We start from the raw sequence: 18,389 nt of genomic DNA on the forward strand, positions 1-18,389 counted from the left end.
GTGATCTTAGAACTGAACACGTATAGATGCATATAGTGATCTTAGAACTGAACACGTATATATGCATACAGTGATCTTAGAACTGAACACGTATAGATGCATACTGTTGTCTTAGATCTGAACACGTATAGATGCATACAGTTATCTTAGATCTGAACACGTATAGATGCATACAGGAATCTTAGAACTGAACACGTATAGATGCATACAGTGATCTTAGAACTGACCACGTATAGATGCATATAGTGATCTTAGATCTGAACACATATAGATGCATACAGGGATCTTAGAACTGAACACGTATAGATGCTATAGTGATCTTAGAACTGAACACGTATAGATGCATACAGTGATCTTAGAACTGAACACGTATAGATGCATATAGTGATCTTGGAACTGAACACGTATAGATGCATATAGTGATCTTAGAACTGAACAAGTATAGATGCATACAGTGATCTTAGAACTGAACACGTATAGATGCATATAGTGATCTTAGAACTGAACATGTATAGATGCATACAGTGATCTTAGAACTGAACACGTTTAGATGCATACAGTTATCTTAGATCTGAACACGTATAGATGCATACAGGGATCTTAGAACTGAACACGTATAGATGCATACAGTGATCTTAGAACTGAACACGTATAGATGCATACAGTGATCTTAGATCTGAACACGTGTAGATGCATACAGGGATCTTAGAACTGAACACGTATTGATGCTATAGTAATCTTTGAACTGAACACGTATAGATGCATACAGTTATCTTAGAACTGAACACGTATAGATGCATATAGTGATCTTAGAACTGAACACGTATAGATGCATACAGTGATCTTAGAACTGAACATGTATAGATGCATACAGTGATCTTAGAACTGAACACGTATAGATGCATATAGTGATCTTAGAACTGAACACATATAGATGCATACAGTGATCTTAGAAGTGAACACGTATAGATGCATATAGTGATCTTAGAACTGAACACGTATAGATGCATACAGTGATCTTAGAACTGAACACGTATAGATGCATATAGTGATCTTGGAACTGAACACGTATAGATGCATATAGTGATCTTAGAACTGAACACGTATAGATGCATACAGTGATCTTAGAACTGAACACGTATAGATTCATATAGTGATCTTAGAACTGAACACGTATAGATGCATACAGTGATCTTAGAACTGAACACGTGTAGATGCATATAGTAATCTTAGAACTGAACACGTATAGATGCATATAGTGATCTTAGAACTGAACACGTATAGATGCATATAGTGATCTTAGAACTGAACACGTATAGAAGCATATAGTGATCTTAGAATTGAACACGTATAGATGCATATAGTGATCTTAGAACTGAACAGATATAGATGCATACAGTGATCTTAGAACTGAACACGTATAGATGCATATAGTGATCTTGGAACTGAACACGTATAGATGCATACAGTGATCTTAGAACTGAACACGTATAGATGCATATAGTGATCTTAGAACTGAACACGTATAGATGCATACAGTGATCTTAGAACTGAACACGTATAGATGCATACAGTGATCTTAGAACTGAACACGTATAGATGCATATAGTGATCTTAGAACTGAACACATATAGATGCATACAGTGATCTTAGAAGTGAACACGTATAGATGCATATAGTGATCTTAGAACTGAACACGTATAGATGCATACAGTGATCTTAGAACTGAACACGTATGGATGCATATAGTGATCTTGGAACTGAACACGTATAGATGCATATAGTAATCTTAGAACTGAACACGTATAGATGCATATAGTGATCTTAGAACTGAACACGTATAGATGCATATAGTGATCTTAGAATTGAACACGTATAGATGCATATAGTGATCTTAGAACTGAACACATATAGATGCATACAGTGATCTTAGAACTGAACACGTATAGATGCATATAGTGATCTTGGAACTTAACACGTATAGATGCATATAGTGATCTTAGAACTGAACACGTATAGATGCATATAGTGATCTTAGAACTGAACACATATAGATGCATATAGTGATCTTAGAACTGAACACGTATAGATGCATATAGTGATCTTAGAACTGAACACATATAGATGCATACAGTGATCTTAGAACTGAACACGTATAGATGCATATAGTGATCTTAGAACTGAACACGTATAGATGCATATAATGATTTTAGAACTGAACACGTATAGATGCATATAATGATCTTAGAACTGAACACATTTAGATGCATACAGTGATCTTCGAACTGAACACGTAGATGCATATAGTGATCTTAGAACAGAACACGTACAGATGCATACAGTGATCTTAGAACTGAACATGTATAGATGCATATAGTGATCTTAGAACTGAACATGTATAGATGCATACAGTGATCTTAGAACTGAACACGTATAGATGCATACAGTGATCTTAGAACTGAACACGTATAGATGCATATAGTGATCTTAGAACTGAACACGTATAGATGCATATAGTGATCTTAGTACTGAACACGTATAGATGCATACAGTGATCTTAGAACTGAATACGTATAGATGCATACAGTGATCTTAGAATTGAACGCGTATAGATGCATATAGTGATCTTATAACTGAACACGTATAGATGCATACAGTGATCTTAGAACTGAACATGTATAGATGCATATAGTGATCTTAGAACTGAACACGTATAGATGCATATAGTGATCTTAGAACTGAACACATATAGATGCATATAGTGATCTTAGAACTGAACACGTATAAATGCATATAGTGATCTTAAAACTGAACACGTATAGATGCATATAGTGATCTTAGAATTGAACACTTATAGATGCATATAGTGATCTTAGAACTGAACACGTATAGATGCATACAGTGATCTTAGAACTGAAAACGTATACATGCATATAGTGATCTTAGAACTGAACACGTATACATGCATATAGTGATCTTAGAACTGAACATGTATAGATGCATACAGTGATCTTAGAACTGAACACGTATAGATGCATATAGTGATCTTAGAACTGAACAGGTGTAGATGCATACAGTGATCTTAGAACTGAACACGTATAGATGCATACAGTTATCTTAGATCTGAACACGTATAGATGCATACAGGGATCTTAGAACTGAACCCGTATAGATGCATACAGTGATCTTTGAACTGAACACGTATAGATGCATATAGTGATCTTAGATCTGAACACGTATAGATGCATACAGGGATCTGAGAACTGAACACGTATAGATGCTATAGTGATCTTAGAACTGAACACGTATAGATGCATACAGTGATCTTAGAACTGAACACATATAGATGCATATAGTGATTTTAGAACTGAACACGTATAGATGCATACAGTGATCTTAGAACTGAACACGTACAGATGCATATAGTGATCTTAGACCTGAACACGTATAGATGCATATAGTGATCATAGAACTGAACACGCATCGATGCATACAGTGATCTTAGAACTGAACACATACATATGCATACAGTGATCTTAGAACTGAACACGTATAGATGCATATAGTGATCTTAAAACTGAACACGTATAGATGCATATAGTGATCTTAGAATTGAACACTTATAGATGCATATAGTGATCTTAGAACTGAACACGTATAGATGCATACAGTGATCTTAGAACTGAAAACGTATACATGCATATAGTGATCTTAGAACTGAACACGTATAGATGCATATAGTGATCTTAGAACTGAACACGTATAGATGCATACAGTGATCTTAGAACTGAACACGTATAGATGCATATAGTGATCTTAGAACTGAACAGGTGTAGATGCATACAGTGATCTTAGAACTGAACACGTATAGATGCATACAGTGATCTTAGAACTGAACACGTATAGATGCATATAGTGATCTTAGATCTGAACACGTATAGATGCATACAGGGATCTGAGAACTGAACACGTATAGATGCTATAGTGATCTTAGAACTGAACACGTATAGATGCATACAGTGATCTTAGAACTGAACACGTATAGATGCATATAGTGATTTTAGAACTGAACACGTATAGATGCATACAGTGATCTTAGAACTGAACACGTACAGATGCATATAGTGATCTTAGACCTGAACACGTATCGATGCATATAGTGATCTTAGAACTGAACACATACAGATGCATACAGTGATCTTAGAACTGAACACGTATAGATGCATATAGTAATCTTAGAACGGAACATGTATAGATGCATATAGTGATCTTAGAACTGAACACGTATAGATGCATATAGTGATCTTAGAACTGAACACGTTTAGATGCATATAGTGATCTTAGAACTGAACACGTATAGATGCCTACAGTGATCTTAGAACTGAACACGTATAGATGCATATAATGATCTTAGAACTGAACACATTTAGATGCATACAGTGATCTTCGAACTGAACACGTAGATGCATATAGTGATCTTAGAACAGAACACGTACAGATGCATACAGTGATCTTAGAACTGAACATGTATAGATGCATATAGTGATCTTAGAACTGAACACGTATAGATGCATACAGTGATCTTAGAACTGAACACGTATAGATGCATACAGTGATCTTAGAACTGAACACGTATAGATGCATATAGTGATCTTAGTACTGAACACGTATAGATGCATACAGTGATCTTAGAACTGAATACGTATAGATGCATACAGTGATCTTAGAATTGAACACGTATAGATGCATACAGTGATTTTATAACTGAACACGTATAGATGCATACAGTGATCTTAGAACTGAACATGTATAGATGCATATAGTGATCTTAGAACTGAACACGTATAGATGCATATAGTGATCTTAGAACTGAACACATACAGATGCATATAGTGATCTTAGAACTGAACACGTATAGATGCATATAGTGATCTTAGAACTGAAAACGTATACATGCATATAGTGATCTTAGAACTGAACACGTATACATGCATATAGTGATCTTAGAACTGAACACGTATAGATGCATAGAGTGATCTTAGAACTGAACACGTATAGATGCATATAGTGATCTTAGAACTGAACACGTGTAGATGCATACAGTGATCTTAGAACTGAACACGTATAGATGCATACAGTTATCTTAGATCTGAACACGTATAGATGCATACAGGGATCTTAGAACTGAACACGTATAGATGCATACAGTGATCTTAGAACTGAACACGTATAGATGCATATAGTGATCTTAGATCTGAACACGTATAGATGCATTCAGGGATCTGAGAACTGAACACGTATAGATGCTATAGTGATCTTAGAACTGAACACGTATAGATGCATACAGTGATCTTAGAACTGAACACGTATAGATGCATATAGTGATTTTAGAACTGAACACGTATATATGCATACAGTGATCTTAGAACTGAACACGTACAGATGCATATAGTGATCTTAGACCTGAACACGTATAGATGCATATAGTGATCTTAGAACTGAACACGCATCGATGCATACAGTGATCTTAGAACTGAACACATACATATGCATACAGTGATCTTAGAACTGAACACGTATAGATGCATATAGTGATCTTAAAACTGAACACGTATAGATGCATATAGTGATCTTAGAATTGAACACTTATAGATGCATATAGTGATCTTAGAACTGAACACGTATAGATGCATACAGTGATCTTAGAACTGAAAACGTATACATGCATATAGTGATCTTAGAACTGAACACGTATAGATGCATATAGTGATCTTAGAACTGAACACGTATAGATGCATACAGTGATCTTAGAACTGAACACGTATAGATGCATATAGTGATCTTAGAACTGAACAGGTGTAGATGCATACAGTGATCTTAGAACTGAACACGTATAGATGCATACAGTTATCTTAGATCTGAACATGTATAGATGCATACAGGGATCTTAGAACTGAACACGTATAGATGCATACAGTGATCTTAGAACTGAACACGTATAGATGCATATAGTGATCTTAGATCTGAACACGTATAGATGCATACAGGGATCTGAGAACTGAACACGTATAGATGCTATAGTGATCTTAGAACTGAACACGTATAGATGCATACAGTGATCTTAGAACTGAACACGTATAGATGCATATAGTGATTTTAGAACTGAACACGTATAGATGCATACAGTGATCTTAGAACTGAACACGTACAGATGCATATAGTGATCTTAGACCTGAACACGTATAGATGCATATAGTGATCTTAGAACTGAACACGTATCGATGCATACAGTGATCTTAGAACTGAACACATACATATGCATACAGTGATCTTAGAACTGAACACGTATAGATGCATATAGTGATCTGAGAACTGAACACGTATAGATGCATATAGTGATCTTAGAACTGAACACGTATAGATGCATACAGTGATCTTAGCACTGAACACGTATATATGCATATAGTGATCTTAGAACTGAACACGTATAGATGCATACAGTGATCTTAGAACTGAACACGTATAGATGCATATAGTGATCTTAGATCTGAACTCGTATAGATGCATACAGGGATCTTAGAACTGAACACGTATAGATGCATACAGTGATCTTAGAACTGATCACGTATAGATGCATATAGTGATCTTAGAACTGAACACGTATAGATGCATATAGTGATCTTAGAACTGAACACGTATATATGCATACAGTGATCTTAGATCTGAACACGTATAGATGCATACAGTGATCTTAGATCTGAACACGTATAGATGCATACAGGGATCTTAGAACTGAACACGTATAGATGCATACAGTGATCTTAGAACTGAACACGTATAGATGCATACAGTTATCTTAGATCTGAACATGTATAGATGCATACAGGGATCTTAGAACTGAACACGTATAGATGCATACAGTGATCTTAGAACTGAACACGTATAGATGCATATAGTGATCTTAGATCTGAACACGTATAGATGCATACAGGGATCTGAGAACTGAACACGTATAGATGCTATAGTGATCTTAGAACTGAACACGTATAGATGCATACAGTGATCTTAGAACTGAACACGTATAGATGCATATAGTGATTTTAGAACTGAACACGTATTGATGCATACAGTGATCTTAGAACTGAACACGTACAGATGCATATAGTGATCTTAGAACTGAACACGTATAGATGCATATAGTGATCTTTGAACTGAACATGTATAGATGCATATAGTGATCTTAGAACTGAACACGTATCGATGCATACAGTGATCTTAGAACTGAACACATACATATGCATACAGTGATCTTAGAACTGAACACGTATAGATGCATATAGTGATCTGAGAACTGAACACGTATAGATGCATATAGTGATCTTAGAACTGAACACGTATAGATGCATACAGTGATCTTAGCACTGAACACGTATAGATGCATATAGTGATCTTAGATCTGAACTCGTATAGATGCATACAGGGATCTTAGAACTGAACACGTATAGATGCATACAGTGATCTTAGAACTGATCACGTATAGATGCATATAGTGATCTTAGAACTGAACACGTATAGATGCATATAGTGATCTTAGAACTGAACACGTATAGATGCATACAGTGATCTTAGATCTGAACACGTATAGATGCATACAGTGATCTTAGATCTGAACACGTATAGATGCATACAGGGATCTTAGAACTGAACACGTATAGATGCATATAGTGATCTTAGAACTGAACACGTATAGATGCATATAGTGATCTTAGAACTGAACACGTATAGATGCATATAGTGATCTTAGAACTGAACACGTATAGATACATATAGTGATCTTAGAACTGAACACGTATAGATGCATATAGTGATCTTAGAACTGAACACGTACAGATGCATATAGTGATCTTAGAACTGAACACGTATAGATGCATGTAGTGATCATAGAACTGAACACGTATAGATGCATATAGTGATCTTAGAACTAAACACGTATAGATGCATATAGTAATCTTACAACTGAACAGGTATAGATGCATACAGTGATCTTAGAACTGAACACGTATAGATGCATACAGTGATCTTTGAACTGAACACGTATAGATGCATACAGTGATCTTAGAACTGAACACGTATAGATGCATATAGTGATCTTTGAACTGAACATGTATAGATGCATATAGTGATCTTAGAACTGAACACGTATAGATGCATATAGGGATCTTAGAACTGAACACATATAGATGCATACATTGATCTTAGAACTGAACACGTATAGATGCATACAGTAATCGTAGACCTGAACACGTATAGATGCATATAGTGATCTTAGAACTGAACACGTATAGATGCTATAGTGATCTTAGAACTGAACACGTATAGATGCATACAGTGATCTTAGAACTGAACACGTATAGATGCATATAGTGATCTTAGAACTGAACACGTATAGATGCATACAGTGATTTTAGAACTGAAGACGTATAGATGCATATAGTGATCTTAGAACTGAACACGTATAGATGCATACAGTGATCTTAGACCTGAACACGTATAGATGCATACAGTGATCTTAGACCTGAACATGTATAGATGCATAGAGTGATCTTAGAACTGAACACGTATACATGCTATAGTGATCTTAGAACTGAACACGTATAGATGCATATAGTGATCTTAGAACTGAACACGTATAGATGCATATAGTGATCTTAGAACTGAACACGTATCGATGCATATAGTGATCTTAGAACTCAACACATACAGATGCATACAGTGATCTTAGAACTGAACACGTATAGATGCATATAGTAATCTTAGAACTGAACACGTATAGATGAATATAGTGATCTTAGAACTGAACATGTATAGATGCATCTAGTGATCTTAGAACTGAACACGTATAGATGCATATAGTGATCTTAGAACTGAACACGTATCGATGCATATAGTGATCTTAGAACTGAACACATACAGATGCATACAGTGATCTTAGAACTGAACACGTATAGATGCATATAGTAATCTTAGAACGGAACACGTATAGATGCATATAGTGATCTTAGAACTGAACACGTATAGATGCATATAGTGATTTTAGAACTGAACACGTATAGATGCATACAGTGATCTTAGAACTGAACACGTATAGATGCATACAGTGATCTTAGAACTGAACACGTATATATGCATATAGTGATCTTAGAACTGAACAGGAATAGATGCATACAGTGATCTTAGAACTGAACACGTATAGATGCATACAGTTATCTTAGATCTGAACACGTATAGATGCATACAGGGATCTTAGAACTGAACACGTATAGATGCATACAGTGATCTTAGAACTGAACACGTATAGATGCATATAGTGATCTTAGATCTGAACACGTATAGATGCATACAGGGATCTTAGAACTGAACACGTATAGATGCTATAGTGATCTTAGAACTGAACACGTATAGATGCATACAGTGATCTTAGTACTGATCACGTATAGATGCATATAGTGATCTTAGAACTGAACACGTATAGATGCATACAGTGATCTTAGAACTGAACACGTATAGATGCATATAGTGATCTTAGATCTGAACACGTATAGATGCATACAGGGATCTTAGAACTGAACACGTATAGATGCATACAGTGATCTTAGAACTGATCACGTATAGATGCATATAGTGATCTTAGAACTGAACACGTATATATGCATATAGTGATCTTAGAACCGAACACATATAGATGCATATAGTGATCTTAGAACTGAACACGTATAGATGCATACAGTGATCTTAGAAATGAACACGTATAGATGCATACAGTGATCTTAGATCTGAACACGTATAGATGCATACAGGGATCTTAGAACTGAACACGTATAAATGCATACAGTGATCTTAGAACTGATCACGTATGGATGCATATAGTGATCTTAGATCTGAACACGTATAGATGCATGCAGGGATCTTAGAACTGAACACGTATAGATGCATATAGTGATCTTAGAACTGAACACGTATAGATGCATATAGTGATCTTAGAACTGAACACGTATAGATGCTTATAGTGATCTTAGAACTGAACACGTATAGATACATATAGTGATCTTAGAAGAGAAAACGTATAGATGCATATAGTGATCTTAGAACTGAACACGTACAGATGCATATAGTGATCTTAGAACTGAACACGTATAGATGCATGTAGTGATCTTAGAACTGAACACGTATAGATGCATATAGTGATCTTAGAACTGAACACGTATAGATGCATATAGTAAACTTAGAACTGAACAGGTATATATGCATACAGTGATCTTAGAACTGAACACGTATAGATGCATACAGTGATCTTAGAACTGAACACGTATAGATGCATACTGTGATCTTTGAACTGAACACGTATAGATGCATACAGTGACCTTAGAACTGAACACGTATAGATGCATATAGTGATCTTTGAACTGAACATGTATAGATGCATATAGTGATCTTAGAACTGAACACGTATAGATGCATATAGTGATCTTAGAACTGAACACATATAGATGCATACAGTGATCTTAGAAATGAACACGTATAGATGCATACAGTAATCTTAGACCTGAACACGTATAGATGCATATAGTGATCTTAGAACTGAACACGTATAGATGCTATAGTGATCTTAGCACTGAACACGTATAGATGCATATAGTGATCTTAGAACTGAACACGTATAGATGCATACAGTGATCTTAGAACTGAACACGTATAGATGCATATAGTGATTTTTGAACTGAACATGTATAGATGCATATAGTGATCTTAGAACTGAACACGTATAGATGCATATAGTGATCTTAGAACTGAACACATATAGATGCATACAGTAATCTTAGAACTGAACACGTATAGATGCATACAGTAATCTTAGACCTGAACACGTATAGATGCATATAGTGATCTTAGAACTGAACACGTATAGATGCTATAGTGATCTTAGCACTGAACACGTATAGATGCATATAGTGATCTTAGAACTGAACACGTATAGATGCATACAGTGATCTTAGAACTGAACACGTATAGATGCATATAGTGATCTTAGATCTGAACACGTATAGATGCATACAGGGATCTTAGAACTGAACACGTATAGATGCATACAGTGATCTTAGAACTGATCACGTATAGATGCATATAGTGATCTTAGAACTGAACACGTATCGATGCATACAGTGATCTTAGAACTGAACACATACAGATGCATACAGTGATCTTAGAACTGAACACGTATAGATGCATATAGTGATCTGAGAACTGAATACGTATATATGCATATAGTGATCTTAGAACTGAACACGTATAGATGCATACAGTGATCTTAGCACTGAACACGTATAGATGCATATAGTGATCTTAGAACTGAACACGTATAGATGCATACAGTGATCTTAGAACTGAACACATATAGAAAGCATATAGTGATCTTAGAACTGAACACGTATAGATGCACACAGTGATCTTAGAACTGAACACGTATAGATGCATATAGTGATCTTAGAACTGAACATGTATAGATGCATATAGTGATCCTAGAACTGAACACGTATAGATGCATATAGTGATCTTAGAACTGAACACGTATAGATGCATATAGTGATCTTAGAACTGAACACGTATAGATGCATACAGTAATCTTAGACCTGAACACGTATAGGTGCATATAGTGATCTTAGAACTGAACACGTATAGATGCTATAGTGATCTTAGCACTGAACACGTATAGATGCATATAGTGATCTTAGAACTGAACACGTATAGATGCATACAGTGATCTTAGAACTGAACACGTATAGATGCATATAGTGATCTGAGAACTGAACACGTATAGATGCATATAGTGATCTTAGAACTGAACACGTATCGATGCATACAGTGATCTTAGAACTGAACACATACAGATGCATACAGTGATCTTAGAACTGAACACGTATAGATGCATATAGTGATCTGAGAACTGAACACGTATATATGCATATAGTGATCTTAGAACTGAACACGTATAGATGCATACAGTGATCTTAGCACTGAACACGTATAGATGCATATAGTGATCTTAGAACTGAACAGGTATAGATGCATACAGTGATCATAGAACTGAACACGTATAGAACGCATATAGTGATCTTAGAACTGAACACGTATAGATGCACACAGTGATCTTAGAACTGAACACGTATAGATGCATATAGTGATCTTAGAACTGAACATGTATAGATGCATATAGTGATCCTAGAACTGAACACGTATATATGCATATAGTGATCTTAGAACTGAACACGTATAGATGCATATAGTGATCTTAGAACTGAATACGTATAGATGCATACAGTGATCTTAGAACTGAACACGTATAGATGCATATAGTGATCTTAGAACTGAACACATATAGATTCATATAGTGATCTTAGAACTGAACACGTATAGATGCATATAGTGATCTTAGAACTGAACACATGTAGATGCATACAGTGATCTTAGAACTGAACACGTATAGATGCATACAGTGATCTTAGACCTGAACACGTATAGATGCATACAGTGATCTTAGACCTGAACACGTATAGATGCATATAGTGATCTTAGAACTGAACACGTATAGATGCTATAGTGATCTTAGAACTGAACACGTATAGATGCATACAGTGATCTTAGAACTGAACACGTATAGATGCTATAGTGATCTTAGAACTGAACACATATAGATTCATATAGTGATCTTAGAACTGAACACGTATAGATGCATATAGTGATCTTAGAACTGAACACATGTAGATGCATACAGTGATCTTAGAACTGAACACGTATAGATGCATACAGTGATCTTAGACCTGAACACGTATAGATGCATACAGTGATCTTAGACCTGAACACGTATAGATGCATATAGTGATCTTAGAACTGAACACGTATAGATGCTATAGTGATCTTAGAACTGAACACGTATAGATGCATACAGTGATCTTAGAACTGAACACGTATAGATGCTATAGTGATCTTAGCACTGAACACGTATAGATGCATATAGTGATCTTAGAACTGAACACGTATAGATGCACACAGGGATCTTAGAACTGAACACGTATAGATGCATACAGTGATCTTAGAACTGATCACGTATAGATGCATATATTGATCTTAGAACTGAACACGTATCGATGCATACAGTGATCTTAGAACTGAACACATACAGATGCATACAGTGATCTTAGAACTGAACACGTATAGATGCATATAGTGATCTGAGAACTGAACACGTATAGATGCATATAGTGATCTTAGAACTGAACACGTATAGATGCATACAGTGATCTTAGCACTGAACACGTATAGATGCATATAGTGATCTTAGAACTGAACACGTATAGATGCATACAGTGATCTTAGAACTGAACACGTATAGAACGCATATAGTGATCTTAGAACTGAACACGTATAGATGCACACATTGATCTTAGAACTGAACACGTATAGATGCATATAGTGATCTTAGAACTGAACATGTATAGATGCATATAGTGATCCTAGAACTGAACACGTATAGATGCATATAGTGATCTTAGAACTGAACACGTATAGATGCATATAGTGATCTTAGAACTGAATACGCATAGATGCATACAGTGATCTTAGAACTGAACACGTATAGATGCATATAGTGGTCTTAGAACTGAACACATATAGATTCATATAGTGATCTTAGAACTGAACACGTATAGATGCATATAGTGATCTTAGAACTGAACACATGTAGATGCATACAGTGATCTTAGAACTGAACACGTATAGATGCATACAGTGATCTTAGACCTGGACACGTATAGATGCATACAGTGATCTTAGACCTGAACACGTATAGATGCATATAGTGATCTTAGAACTGAACACGTATAGATGCTATAGTGATCTTAGAACTGAACACGTATAGATGCATACAGTGATCTTAGAACTGAACACGTATAGATGCATATAGTGATCTTAGAACTGAACACGTATAGATGCATATAGTAATCTTAGAACTGAACACATACAGATGCATACAGTGATCTTAGAACTGAACACGTATAGATGCATATAGTAATCTTAGAACTGAACACGTATAGATGAATATAGTGATCTTAGAACTGAACATGTATAGATGCATATAGTGATCTTAGAACTGAACACGTATAGATGCATATAGTGATCTTAGAACTGAACACGTATCGATGCATATAGTGATCTTAGAACTGAACACATACAGATGCATACAGTGATCTTAGAACTGAACACGTATAGATGCATATAGTAATCTTAGAACGGAACACGTATAGATGCATATAGTGATCTTAGAACTGAACACGTATAGATGCATATAGTGATCTTAGAACTGAACACGTTTAGATGCATATAGTGATCTTAGAACTGAACACGTATAGATGCCTACAGTGATCTTAGAATTGAACACGTAGAGATGCATATAGTGATCTTAGAACTGAACACGTATAGATGCATACAGTGATCTTAGAACTGAACACGTATAGATGCATACAGTGATCTTAGAACTGAACACGTATAGATGCACATAGTGATCTTAGAACTGAACACGTATAGATGCATATAGTGATTTTAGAACTGAACACGTATAGATGCATACAGTGATCTTAGAACTGAACACGTATAGATGCATACAGTGATCTTAGAACTGAACACGTATATATGCATATAGTGATCTTAGAACTGAACAGGAATAGATGCATACAGTGATCTTAGAACTGAACACGTATAGATGCATACAGTTATCTTAGATCTGAACACGTATAGATGCATACAGGGATCTTAGAACTGAACACGTATAGATGCATACAGTGATCTTAGAACTGAACACGTATAGATGCATATAGTGATCTTAGATCTGAACACGTATAGATGCATACAGGGATCTTAGAACTGAACACGTATAGATGCTATAGTGATCTTAGAACTGAACACGTATAGATGCATACAGTGATCTTAGTACTGATCACGTATAGATGCATATAGTGATCTTAGAACTGAACACGTATAGATGCATACAGTGATCTTAGAACTGAACACGTATAGATGCATATAGTGATCTTAGATCTGAACACGTATAGATGCATACAGGGATCTTAGAACTGAACACGTATAGATGCATACAGTGATCTTAGAACTGATCACGTATAGATGCATATAGTGATCTTAGAACTGAACACGTATATATGCATATAGTGATCTTAGAACCGAACACATATAGATGCATATAGTGATCTTAGAACTGAACACGTATAGATGCATACAGTGATCTTAGAAATGAACACGTATAGATGCATACAGTGATCTTAGATCTGAACACGTATAGATGCATACAGGGATCTTAGAACTGAACACGTATAAATGCATACAGTGATCTTAGAACTGATCACGTATGGATGCATATAGTGATCTTAGATCTGAACACGTATAGATGCATGCAGGGATCTCAGAACTGAACACGTATAGATGCATATAGTGATCTTAGAACTGAACACGTATAGATGCATATAGTGATCTTAGAACTGAACACGTATAGATGCTTATAGTGATCTTAGAACTGAACACGTATAGATACATATAGTGATCTTAGAACTGAACACGTATAGATGCATATAGTGATCTTAGAACTGAACACGTACAGATGCATATAGTGATCTTAGAACTGAACACGTATAGATGCATGTAGTGATCTTAGAACTGAACACGTATAGATGCATATAGTGATCTTAGAACTGAACACGTATAGATGCATATAGTAAACTTCGAACTGAACACGTATATATGCATACAGTGATCTTAGAACTGAACACGTATAGATGCATACAGTGATCTTAGAACTGAACACGTATAGATGCATACAGTGATCTTTGAACTGAACACGTATAGATGCATACAGTGACCTTAGAACTGAACACGTATAGATGCATATAGTGATCTTTGAACTGAACATGTATAGATGCATATAGTGATCTTAGAACTGAACACGTATAGATGCATATAGTGATCTTAGAACTGAACACATATAGATGCATACAGTGATCTTAGAAATGAACACGTATAGATGCATACAGTAATCTTAGACCTGAACACGTATAGATGCATATAGTGATCTTAGAACTGAACACGTATAGATGCTATAGTGATCTTAGCACTGAACACGTATAGATGCATATAGTGATCTTAGAACTGAACACGTATAGATGCATACAGTGATCTTAGAACTGAACACGTATAGATGCATATAGTGATTTTTGAACTGAACATGTATAGATGCATATAGTGATCTTAGAACTGAACACGTATAGATGCATATAGTGATCTTAGAACTGAACACATATAGATGCATACAGTAATCTTAGAACTGAACACGTATAGATGCATACAGTAATCTTAGACCTGAACACGTATAGATGCATATAGTGATCTTAGAACTGAACACGTATAGATGCTATAGTGATCTTAGCACTGAACACGTATAGATGCATATAGTGATCTTAGAACTGAACACGTATAGATGCATACAGTGATCTTAGAACTGAACACGTATAGATGCATATAGTGATCTTAGATCTGAACACGTATAGATGCATACAGGGATCTTAGAACTGAACACGTATAGATGCATACAGTGATCTTAGAACTGATCACGTATAGATGCATATAGTGATCTTAGAACTGAACACGTATCGATGCATACAGTGATCTTAGAACTGAACACATACAGATGCATACAGTGATCTTAGAACTGAACACGTATAGATGCATATAGTGATCTGAGAACTGAATACGTATATATGCATATAGTGATCTTAGAACTGAACACGTATAGATGCATACAGTGATCTTAGCACTGAACACGTATAGATGCATATAGTGATCTTAGAACTGAACACGTATAGATGCATACAGTGATCTTAGAACTGAACACATATAGAAAGCATATAGTGATCTTAGAACTGAACACGTATAGATGCACACAGTGATCTTAGAACTGAACACGTATAGATGCATATAGTGATCTTAGAACTGAACATGTATAGATGCATATAGTGATCCTAGAACTGAACACGTATAGATGCATATAGTGATCTTAGAACTGAACACGTATAGATGCATATAGTGATCTTAGAACTGAACACGTATAGATGCATACAGTAATCTTAGACCTGAACACGTATAGGTGCATATAGTGATCTTAGAACTGAACACGTATAGATGCTATAGTGATCTTAGCACTGAACACGTATAGATGCATATAGTGATCTTAGAACTGAACACGTATAGATGCATACAGTGATCTTAGAACTGAACACGTATAGATGCATATAGTGATCTGAGAACTGAACACGTATAGATGCATATAGTGATCTTAGAACTGAACACGTATCGATGCATACAGTGATCTTAGAACTGAACACATACAGATGCATACAGTGATCTTAGAACTGAACACGTATAGATGCATATAGTGATCTGAGAACTGAACACGTATATATGCATATAGTGATCTTAGAACTGAACACGTATAGATGCATACAGTGATCTTAGCACTGAACACGTATAGATGCATATAGTGATCTTAGAACTGAACACGTATAGATGCATACAGTGATCATAGAACTGAACACGTATAGAACGCATATAGTGATCTTAGAACTGAACACGTATAGATGCACACAGTGATCTTAGAACTGAACACGTATAGATGCATATAGTGATCTTAGAACTGAACATGTATAGATGCATATAGTGATCCTAGAACTGAACACGTATATATGCATATAGTGATCTTAGAACTGAACACGTATAGATGCATATAGTGATCTTAGAACTGAATACGTATAGATGCATACAGTGATCTTAGAACTGAACACATATAGATGCATACAGTGATCTTAGAAATGAACACGTATAGATGCATACAGTAATCTTAGACCTGAACACGTATAGATGCATATAGTGATCTTAGAACTGAACACGTATAGATGCTATAGTGATCTTAGCACTGAACACGTATAGATGCATATAGTGATCTTAGAACTGAACACGTATAGATGCATACAGTGATCTTAGAACTGAACACGTATAGATGCATATAGTGATTTTTGAACTGAACATGTATAGATGCATATAGTGATCTTAGAACTGAACACGTATAGATGCATATAGTGATCTTAGAACTGAACACATATAGATGCATACAGTAATCTTAGAACTGAACACGTATAGATGCATACAGTAATCTTAGACCTGAACACGTATAGATGCATATAGTGATCTTAGAACTGAACACGTATAGATGCTATAGT

This window comes from Saccoglossus kowalevskii, chromosome 6 (genome assembly GCF_978046115.1).
Source record: "Saccoglossus kowalevskii chromosome 6, keSacKowa6.1, whole genome shotgun sequence".
Classification (NCBI taxonomy): Eukaryota; Metazoa; Hemichordata; class Enteropneusta; family Harrimaniidae; genus Saccoglossus; species Saccoglossus kowalevskii.